This window comes from Chelonia mydas, chromosome 4 (assembly GCF_015237465.2).
Source record: "Chelonia mydas isolate rCheMyd1 chromosome 4, rCheMyd1.pri.v2, whole genome shotgun sequence".
Lineage (NCBI taxonomy): Eukaryota > Metazoa > Chordata > Testudines > Cheloniidae > Chelonia > Chelonia mydas.
The window spans coordinates 260982-269352 of record NC_057852.1 but is presented as its reverse complement, the minus strand read 5'-3'; positions in this window follow the sequence as shown (position 1 = coordinate 269352).

Here is an 8371-nt window from a genome sequence, read left to right as displayed (position 1 = left end):
CAGTCCCCAGCTTCTAGCCGCCCACCCCCTTAAGGCTGCCATTGCTGGGAGCCCCCTCCATCTGCAACTTCAACTTGTAAAGATTGTAGATAAAACGTGTACAGCTGGGTGCCTTAGGGCAAAAAGTTACACACAGGTACATCAAATACGTTATGAAAGAAAACATGCAAAAGAAACCCCAGTGGGTAAAACCAGGGAACAAAAGCCTGAGCAGCCAAAACCCCAGCCAGCTGTTGCTCCCACAAAGAGGGAAGAGTTACAATATCTCCTCCTTCACATTTCTCCTAGGAACTACCAGGGCCTGATGAAATTGGGGCAGATTGAAAAGTGTGAAAATATTTTTGAAAAGAAAAAACATCCACAACTTGATTCCATTTTATTGACAGCATCATTATTGGTACTCGCCTGGCTTGCCTTCTCTGGCACAAGAGAGGCAGACAGAGGAGGATGAGGACCACCAGCTGTGCCCCCACAAGACTGGGCTCTGGGCCAATCCTCCAGATATCTGAGACCCACATCCTTCCCCAGATCAGCTGCCTTCAAAGTGGACCAGACCCACATCCCTCCCGAGAATGACCATCCGTGACCTGGACAGCGCCCCCAGCTCAGCCAGGAAGGAGAACTCTTGAAACTTTCTTTGGCTTTTCATCTCCCTGTTCTTCCCCTAATTGTTGGGGGCTGAAAATACCTGGCCGTGGGAAGCGAAGAGGCAGGCCCTGGATTCTACCTCTCGGGAGCCCACAGCTCACCCCCAGACGGTTGCCTACGGCCTGGTGACACGCTAGAAGGGCCATTTGCAAGTGGTTCAATTTTCCAGCTCGATTTGGCTGTTGGTTTCTGGCCCAAAATTGGGAGGCCTGACAGCGTCAGCACTGGGCAAATGTGGCTCGTTGCTGGAAGAGTCTGATTCTTATGTCGTCTTCTCCCTTTCGAGGGATCCTCCGCGTCTCTCAGCAGCTCCTGGGGTCCCCAGCCGCTGTCACCCCAGCCAGGTGGCGGACTGACGGCAGGGCAAGAAAGCTGACGCCGAACCCTCTTTGCTGTTGGCCTCTGGGACATCGCAATCAGCTTGTCCAGAAACACACACAGACCCCACCCAGAGCACATCGCACGTCACACGCACAACACGTCCTGCGTCGCACATCACACACACAAAACATTGCACGTCACACACACAGAACACGCCTCACGTTGCACATTGCATGTTGCACGTCACACACGCAAACAGAAGACATTGCACCTCACACTTCACATGTGCGTCTTCTTGTTTGCCGTGTTGAGTGTGTGTGTGATGTTGTGTTTGTGGTGTCATGTGACATGGTGTGTGTGTGTGTGAGATGTGTTTTGCGTAGTCTTGGGTGTGTCGTGTTGTGTGTCATGTTATATGTGTTTGTGCCTATCTGTGTGATGTGTTGTGTGTCGTGTTGTGTGTTTGTGTGTGTGTGACGTGTTGTGTGTGTGTGTGGTGTGTTTGTGGTGTCCTGTGGTGTGTGGGGCTGTGTGTGTGACATGTTGTATGTCATGTTGTGTGCGTTTGTGTCTGTGTGACGTGTTGTGTGTGTGTGATGTGTTGTGTTTCATGTTGTGCGTGTGTGAGAGACCTGTTTGTGTGTGTGTGATGTGTTGTGTTTGTGACGCATTGTGTGTTTGTTTGTGCGACCTGCGACGTGTTGTGTGTGCGATGTGCGATGTGCAACATGTGTGTGCGACATGCAACGTTTTTGTGTGTAATGTGCGACACGCGACGTGTTGTGTGTTCGAAGTGTGGTGTGCAATGCGCGACGTGTGCCGTGCTGAGTGTGCGTGCGACGTGTGACGTGTTGTGTGTCCGACATTAGACGTGTTGTGTGTGTGCGGGCGACATGCAATGTTTTGTGTGTGTGCGTGCTAAACGCAGCATGCTGTGCATGTGATGTGCGACGTGTGTGTGATGTGCTACACGTGATGTGTTGTGCATGCGGCGTACAATGTGTTGTGTCTGTGCTTGCGACACACACCACATCACACACAACATGTCTCATGATACCACAACCACACAACACACACTCAACATGACACACAAAACGGCACACAACTCAACACACACAAGACAACACACAACACGTCACACAACACTACACACACACACCACACCACACACACACACACAACATGAAACACAACACAGCACACACACACGGAACACAAGACTCGGCACGACACACAGCACACACACAAGACATCACACACACACAAACGTGTCTCACACACACACGTGGGCAAACGTGGCTGGTTGCTGTCAGGGTCTGCGTCTCCCTGCGGGTCCAGGGGCCTGGCTGCAGCTCCCGCCCCAGCCCTCCCCCCGGGGGCGTTTGCTGCTGCCCCTTCCCGTGTCCCGGCCCCTCCGGCCTGGGTGTGTGGCTGGTGGCTGGTCTGTGGAAACTCCTGTGGGATGCGGCTTCCTTCGAGTTCCCAAAGGGTTTGTCGGACTCGGGCACGAGTCTCCTTTACCGTGCGAGAGATCCCGGCGTCACCTTTCCACCACGTCCTTGCCAAGGCTCCGTGCGCAGCTGAGCCTGGAGGGTTTTTTCACCTGTGTTTTTCCCCACCATCCTGCCTGCAGAGGGAGAGCTGCATTCGGGTCTGACTGTGGTGTGTTGGTCAAGGTGTCGGATTTTCACTCGGGGCGGGAGAGAGTGCGGAGAAGACCTTGGAAAGGTGAAGTCGGGGGCAGGACTTTTTCAGGTGCCTGTTTTTGTGGGGGTTTGTTGAATGTTGGTTTTTGCTGAAATGGAGAGAAAGGTTGTTGGCTTTTCGGCCTGAAGGCTTGTTCTGTCCAGCAGCCCAAACTGCCAGCCTTGTTTCTCCTGTTTAATGTTGGACAGTGTTGCCGGCACCCAGTGCCGAGAGGCAAAACAACAGCAGGGGGGAGGGGTTCATTACCCGGTGTGCGTCACCCAAGAATCACAACGGGGTGGAGAAGCAGAAAAGTTTATTTGAAGCTTCAAAAGGTCCAGGGAGAATAGAATCTCCAATCCTGCACCCAGAGCAGGAAGTTACACAGGCTTTTATCCATCCTTTCTTCAGCATACTTATCCAATAGCAAGCTGCCCTAAGTATCCATCTAGCCAGCCAATCCAGTTCCCAGCTAGTTCCCTTGTTTTTTGTATCATTTGTTAACCTATACATAAAGCTGCTTCCTTCAGCATTGTTCTTCCATATCTGCCCTGTTTGGCCTTGTTTAGTTTCAGGCAGTCTGACTCTGCAACATATTGTTGCAGATCCTCAGCATAACTGCTGCGAGTGCCTCCAGGCAGGGGGGGCCAAGGACACTTGGGCCTAGTGCGAGGGGGCTTCATCGACACTCGTGGTCTTCCATCCCCTCGAGTTACCTAGTGGCCGTGCCCCAGTGTCCCCAACAACAGGGACAGGGTCACGTTAGCAGCTCTGACTCTTTTGGAGCCCCTTGACTCGACTGAAATGACCACAAAAGTTCCCACCCCCTGTGTGAGTAGCATGTGGGACTGAGCCTCTTTTTTCCTTTCTCCCCTCTCGGATGTCAGAAGCACCCTAGACGTGTGCATGGCTCCTTCCCCTTCACATGGCATGATAGTGGGCACAGGCTGAGAGAAAACAACTACCCCAGGGCCAAGTGCAAAGTGGGGAGGGTAACTGGTGAGGTTGGACTCTCCTTTGAGTTATTACAAACCCGGGGTTCCTGCATTTCCTCCAAAACAAAACCTGTTTTCTAAATCGCTTCTCTGCTAAGGCTGCGTCTACACTCCCCCTTGTGTCAGTAGAACGTATGTCGCTCAGGGGTGTGAAGAAGCCACCCCCTGAGTGAGACAAGTTACACCGACCTAAGTGCTGGTGTGGACAGTGCTCTGTCATTGATTTCCCTGCAGTAATAGGCTTCATCTCTCGCTCTGCAGAGCCAAGCCTCTCAAAGCCTTTCAAGGAATCCTCGGGTGCTTCAGGGGTGTCTGCGCTGAGGACAGCTGAATTAATGTGAACTGGCTGAGGCTTGGTTTTTCTCAGCTCAGGGCCCTGATTTATCTGGTGCTCTGGGTAGTTCCCCTGATCACACTTCCTCAGGCTCTTCCTTGAGAGGAGATTTCTCATGGGAATTACGCGGAGAGGAATGATCCAGGGGAAGTCAGTGCCGAGCCTCCCAAATCTGCACCTTTGTCTTTGTTTAATGAACAGATGGAAGATCAAAGCATTGTATTCAATCCTTGAAGTGTCCATCCCATTTCTGTGCACACTGGACTTGAAAAGTCGTCCTTCTTCGTCTGTACCCCACACGTGTCCATTTTAAATCAAAAGATGCATAATGAGCCATGGGCTACTTCCCTATGACACAGAGGGTCACAAACATGGTAGTGAAGAGGACAGATTACTAAATAATCACAGTGGGTTTCAGCCCCGTAGGATCACCTGGAAGGATTTTTCTTTCCTTTCAAAAGGGCAGAACCCAAACCCCTTTCAGAAGATGCAGGGAATCTTACAGTAAATTCTTCCCACATGGTCCCCTTTGTAAAGCCAGTCTGTCAGAGCTTGCCTTAGCACAAGAAAATAACGCCAGGCAGTGGTAAGCACACAAACAAGACTTTATTTACGAGAGGGAAAAGGACTAGGCTAGCCTAGAGAAGGGGTGGATTAACAAAACTTGAACTCTGGAATTGCTCCAGTCTCCCAAACAATTACACCCAGGAGGTCATGTTGATGTTCTCTCTCCCCTCTCTTGCAGGGATAGCGATGGACGGCTGCTGCTCTCTTGACATTGGACATCAGGGAGGGACTCCATGATGGACACAGGAATGGGTGAGTAGACCTAACTAAAAACCCTCCCTATCCCTCTTTGCGTCATAGAATCATAGAATCATAGAATCATAGAATATCAGGGTTGGAAGGGACCCCAGAAGGTCATCTAGTCCAACCCCCTGCTCGAAGCAGGACCAAGTCCCAGTTAAATCATCCCAGCCAGGGCTGTGTCAAGCCTGACCTTAAAAACCTCTAAGGAAGGAGATTCTACCACCTCCCTAGGTAACGCATTCCAGTGTTTCACCACCCTCTTAGTGAAAAAAATTTTCCTAATATACAATCTAAACCTCCCCCATTGCAACTTGAGACCATTACTCCTCGTTCTGTCATCTGCTACCATTGAGAACAGTCTAGAGCCATCCTCTTTGGAACCCCCTTTCAGGTAGTTGAAAGCAGCTATCAAATCCCCCCTCATTCTTCTCTTCTGCAGACTAAACAATCCCAGCTCCCTCAGCCTCTCCTCATAAGTCATGTGCTCTAGACCCCTAATCATTTTTGTTGCCCTTCGCTGGACTCTCTCCAATTTATCCACATCCTTCTTGTAGTGTGGGGCCCAAAACTGGACACAGTACTCCAGATGAGGCCTCACCAGTGTCGAATAGAGGGGAACGATCACGTCCCTCGATCTGCTGGCAATGCCCCTACTTATACATCCCAAAATGCCATTGGCCTTCTTGGCAACAAGGGCACACTGCTGACTCATATCCAGCTTCTCGTCCACTGTCACCCCTAGGTCCTTTTCTGCAGAACTGCTGCCTAGCCATTTGGTCCCTAGTCTGTAGCGGTGCATTGGATTCTTCCATCCTAAGTGCAGGACCCTGCACTTATCCTTATTAAACCTCATCAGATTTCTTTTGGCCCAATCCTCCAATTTGTCTAGGTCCTTCTGTATCCTATCCCTCCCCTCCAGCGTATCTACCTCTCCTCCCAGTTTAGTATCATCCGCAAATTTGCTGAGAGTGCAATCCACACCATCCTCCAGATCATTTATGAAGATATTGAACAAAACCGGCCCCAGGACCGACCCCTGGGGCACTCCACTTGACACCGGCTGCCAACTAGACATGGAGCCATTGATCACTACCCGTTGAGCCCGACAATCTAGCCAGCTTTCTACCCACCGTATAGTGCATTCATCCAGCCCATACTTCCTTAACTTGCTGACAAGAATACTGTTGGAGACCGTGTCAAAAGCTTTGCTAAAGTCAAGAAACAATACATCCACTGCTTTCCCTTCATCCACAGAACCAGTAATCTCATCATAAAAGGCGATTAGATTAGTCAGGCATGACCTTCCCTTGGTGAATCCATGCTGACTGTTCCTGATCACTTTCCTCTCGTGTAAGTGCTTCAGGATTGATTCTTTGAGGACCTGCTCCATGATTTTTCCAGGGACTGAGGTGAGGCTGACTGGCCTGTAGTTCCCAGGATCCTCCTTCTTCCCTTTTTTAAAGATTGGCACTACATTAGCCTTTTTCCAGTCATCCGGGACTTCCCCCGTTCGCCACGAGTTTTCAAAGATAATGGCCAAGGGCTCTGCAATCACAGCCGCCAACTCCTTCAGCACTCTCGGATGCAACTCATCCGGCCCCATGGACTTGTGCACGTCCAGCTTTTCTAAATAGTCCCTAACCACCTCTATCTCCACAGAGGGCTGGCCATCTCTTCCCCATTCTGTGATGCCCAGCGCAGCAGTCTGGGAGCTGACCTTGTTAGTGAAAACAGAGGCAAAAAAAGCATTGAGCACATTAGCGTCGTCTCTGCCTGGATGTTAGACCCTATCTACGCGGATTCAATCCGTGCGTGGGAGTGTGCTTCCCAACCCAAACTAATCTAGCAAATGGCTAAAGGTCACCAGATTCTTTTCCCAAGTCCAAGATGGCCACCTGACAGATAACCCAAAAGGTACATGCCTTTCTTCCCTTCTTTTAGGAAAATCTGGCAGGGGCAACCAGCATTTTACAAACCCGGAGACTGGACTTGACCAATCAGGGGACGTTGTGGGGCAAGGTGACTCATGCAGAAGGGGGTTGTATATCCCCTCTGAGAATGCCTCCCTGTGTCCTCTACCAATTGAAGAGGGCGTCAGCCCCGTGGGACCACCCCGAGAGGGGATTTGACCAAAGAAGGGAAGTGCTGCAGTGGAGTGACCTGCCCGCAACAGGATCCCGTGGTCCCTCTAAAACGTCCCCACACCACCCTCTAGCAGTTGGCGAGGGTTTCACTCCCACCTTAGGCCATCTCAGAAGGGAAATGTGTACCAATCCAGAACAGGTATAGCCCAAAGGTCTAGGCCACGGTTTCTTCAAAAGACATCCTTGGAACGAGACGGGCTCTTCCCCGCAGTGTTGTGTTGCGACTTCCAGGACGATGCTGCCAGCCACGCAAACATGGAGCTCCAGAGATCGGCGGCTTCTGGCCTAGACCTTTGGGCACTGCCTATTCTGATCGTTATGTTTCCCTTCTGGGATGGCCTCAAGGGTGTGTGCGAAACCCTGACTGATTAGCAGAGGACGGTGCGGGGATTTCATGGAGGGGTGGTGGACCCCTCTTGCGGGCAGGTCACCCCACCACGGCACTTATCCTGTTTGGTGAAATCCCCTCTCTGGTTGGTCCTAAGGGGCTGAGGCCCACCCAAGTGGGAGGAGCTCTCGGAGGGTCACGTGACCCACTTCCGGATGGGTCACTCTGCCCCAGAATATTCCGCAATTGCTCAAATCCATTCTTGAGGCAGGTGGATGGAGATAAAACACCCCCAGATTGGTAAAGGAGTGGGAGGATCTCTTAGAGGGGTCACATGGCACTCCTTGCTTCTACTCCTGTTTGCATCTTGACCCCAGAAGTCTTATGTCATGGGGTCAGTCTCATGGTGACGGATGAGCGATGTCTGAGGAGTGAAGGGGCGAGGTCCCATGGTTGACATCAAATAACTTCCCTAAGCCTCAGGGTAGTTTGGCCAAATGCCCAGTGTCAAAATGGCTGCCCTCCCATGCAGTGTTGTGTGTCCCAACGCCCAGAGTCAGTGCGGCCGTCCTCTCCGTCGGGGCTGTGTGGCCCAGCGACCAGAGTCCGTGTGGCCGTCCTCTCCGTCGGGGTTGCGTGGCCCAGCGACCAGAGTCCGTGCGGCCGTCCTCTCCGTCGGGGCTGCGTGGCCCAGCGACCAGAGTCCGTGCGGCTGCCCTCTCCGTCGGGGCTGCGTGGCCCAGCGACCAGAGTCCGTGCGGCCGTCCTCTCCGTCGGGGCTGCGTGGCCCAGCGACCAGAGTCCGTGCGGCCGCCCTCTCCGTCGGGGCTGTGTGGCCCAGCGACCAGAGTCCGTGCGGCCGCCCTCTCCGTCGGGGCTGTGTGGCTCAGCGACCAGAGTCCGTGCGACTGCCCTCTCCGTTGGGGCTGTGTGGCCCAGCGACCAAAGTCCGTGCAGCTGCTCTCTCCGTCGGGGCTGTGTGGCCCAGCGACCAGAGTCCGTGCGGCCGTCCTCTCTGTCCAGGGCTGCGTGGCCCAGAGACCAGAGTCCGTGCGGCTGCCCTCTCTGTCCAGGGCTGCGTGGCCCAGAGACCAGAGTCCGTGCG